The sequence below is a fragment of the Rhinopithecus bieti genome, unplaced genomic scaffold, assembly GCF_001698545.2.
Source record: "Rhinopithecus bieti isolate Rb0 unplaced genomic scaffold, ASM169854v2 scaffold_5924, whole genome shotgun sequence".
NCBI lineage: Eukaryota > Metazoa > Chordata > Mammalia > Primates > Cercopithecidae > Rhinopithecus > Rhinopithecus bieti.
The window spans coordinates 84,441-87,399 of NW_016805189.1; the positions used below are offsets into that span (position 1 = coordinate 84,441).

The 2,959-nt window shown below is 41.0% G+C and overlaps 1 long non-coding RNA gene across 2 annotated transcripts in view; it reads right to left on the reverse strand.

Moving 5' to 3' along the window:
• Window positions 1-2,683, reverse strand: part of LOC108529335 (uncharacterized) — a 17,711-nt gene extending 15,028 nt beyond the window's left edge. For both annotated transcript variants that reach the window (XR_001885496.1, XR_001885497.1), the window contains exon 1: window positions 2,445-2,683. This is a non-coding gene — a long non-coding RNA (uncharacterized LOC108529335). The remainder of the gene's footprint in view (window positions 1-2,444) is intronic.
• Between the last annotated feature and the right edge of the window lie 276 nt (window positions 2,684-2,959).

Consider the following 2,959-nt stretch of genomic DNA (forward strand, 5'->3'; position numbering starts at 1 on the left):
TTTTTGTATTTTTTAGTAGAGACGGGGTTTCACCGTGTTAGCCAGGATGGTCTCAAACTCCTGACCTCGTGATCCACCCGTCTCGGCCTCCCAAAGTGCTGGGATTACAGGCTTTATGCTTACATTTTCAATAAATCTCTGCTTTTGTTGCTTCATTCTTTCCTTGCTTTGTTTGTGTGTTTTGTCCAATTCTTTGTTCAAGATGCCAAGAACCTGGACACCCTTCACCAGCAACAATGGAATACTGTAATTCCATTGAGCCCAGATAGTGTCACGTGCCACCCCTACCTACATGGGATCCTGGGGACACTCATAGGTTTAGTTGAGACTATTACTATCTTGAACAAAGTCGGAGTTCTCCTCATCAGAAAGAAGTAGAAATGACAACTCGCTGCATCTGCCACACAACTTTAATATCCTGCAATATGAGATTGTTTGAGAAACGAATGTACAACCACATGATGGAATTCTCTACGGATGTCTGATGCTAGAGAAAGAATAAAGGGGAAAATTATATGGTAAATGTTCTAGACATTTTAAGTGGAAAAAGCATCTTCATTTAAAAGGAAAAAGTTGAAAAATGTAAATAATATGATCACATGTGTGTATATGTTTGCGTATGGATGGGTGTGTATGTATCTCCTAGTACATGCATAGAAAATCTGTGGAAGAGGCTAGGCGCGGTGGCTCACGCCTGTAATCCCAGCACTTTGGGAGGCCGAGGCAGGCGGATCACGAGGTCAGGAGATCGAGACCATCCTGGCTAACACCATGAAACCCCGTCTCTACTAAAAATGCAAAAAAATTAGCCGGGTATGGTAGCACACAACTGTAGTCCCAGCTACTCAAGAGGCTGAGGCAGGAGAATCACTTGAACCCGGAGGTGGAGGTTGCAGTGAGCCGAGATCCTGCCACTGCACTCCAGCCTGGCCACAGAGCAAGACTCCATCTCAAAAAAAAAAAAAAAAAGAAAGAAAGAAAGAAAAAGAAAAGAAAATCTGTAGAAGAATACGTAAGAAAGCATTATTGGTAGTTATTTCTGGAAGATAAGACTGAGAAGGAACATGACATTTACTTTTCACTTCAATCCATAATATTTCTCTTGTCAATAGAATCAGAGAATTTATCGGTATAAAAATACCCAGGACTCTACTGTGGTAATTTGGAAATTTGTTTCCAGATAGGTCTAAATATAAAGCACTCTGGAAAAAGCTGCCTCAATCCTGTGCCCGGGACCCTCAGCAAGGGGCCTGTTAGCCACGATTCCACTTTAGCAAAGAAGCACCGTCAGAAGAAAAAAACCACGCACCAGCCAGGACTCTACCTGAGAGAGAAGCCCATCAAAGGTTTTAGAGGGTAAACAGCAGTTGCTCTCCAGGTTACTTTTTTCTCCAAGGTAAGGAATACACTCCTGAATGTTCCTAAACTCATTTTGCTCATGTGATTTATTGTCATAACCCTCAATAAAAGTCCTCCTTTGTATTTAAGTTAAAACTCTCTATGTAACCTATAATTCTAGTTCTATCAGGCACACAGAAGGTTGGTCACCATCCTCCCTATTGTAATTAAACACTCAAATGCCGCCTAAGGACTGGAGAAATTAAACCTATATATCTAGGACCCAGGAGCCAAAACCATAACAGCTCAGACAAAAGCTTGAGTATTTTTTTAAGTTTGTATTTTATATTAATAATTTTTGAGCATTTTACACTCTGCTCCACGATATAGCTATAACTGATTCCCACTAAAATAATTTCTTCCTCTCCGCCTCTCTTCTGGAATATTTGAATAAATTGATATTCCAGGAAGATGTGTCTTGTTTTCACAAAGGCCACCCCCAACACTCTGTTCCCTCAGATTATGCTTTCATATGACCTCATTCCTCAGGCTTTTCTACTTTTAAGTCAACCATTTCTAATTATCTTAACCCATAGACATAAGTCCCAATTTTTCAATCCTTTAAATTTTCCCATCATTTTCCTCCAAAGCCTATTCTATTTATCACTAACTCTAAAGTAATATGCTCTAAAATTCACTGCAGTACTCCAATGAGATGCTGTTGAAAAGGGTCTCAATTTATGCCCCCATTTTCTCTCCCCTCATATTTGTACACCCACCATTTATTTGTAACTCTGTACTTCCTGGAAGGAAGAACACATTTAATAATCAAGCCAACTAGTACTGCTGAGGCTTTCTACTAAAGACTTGTAGATCTTTGCACAGAGCACAGCAGGACTGATTAGTATGCCAGGGTGAAGACACTGAAAAAATAAACTAGAAAAGTCCAAGGGAAGTTGTAAGAGACTGCGTGAGGTTGAGAATAGAAAATGGGTTCATAAATTAAGAAGAGACACAGGAAATTGTGCAAGTATATGCATAAAGTGAACAGCCAAATGGTGAGTTTCACCCCATGTAACACCCAACACCCACTTTGAAGCCCTTACCTTTAAGTAGGCTGGCCTGCCCAGCAGTTCCCATAGCCTCAGTGAGAGGGCATGCCAAGAAGTCTGCTTTGTTCCCTGGCCAATGCTGGACCTTCCTGCCGAGACATGCCTCACACTCGTATTTCCCAGCCTGTTCTAATGACACCAGCTCTCAGCTTCTCAGCTCCTGATTCTGACTTTGCTCCTCTGTCGAATGCCTGATATTATTGTGTCTCTGGGACTAAGCCTTGATTCCCTGAAATTGCATTCACCACAAACTACATGTGCTTTTAGCTGCTCTGGAGAACATCCCAGCATTATCTAGCACATCCTCTGGACAAAACCCTGGTTGGACCTAGCCAATAAGACTGAAGTTACTGCTGGGATAATCCCAGTTGCTGAAGAGGAAAACTATGTTTATCTATGCGTACTAATATGACTGAAAAAATATTTTCTTTATGAATCTGTGGAGAAAAATGTCCCTAACACAGTCTGGGACAAAAATCACTTTACAAGGTTCTTTGCAACCTTCTTCT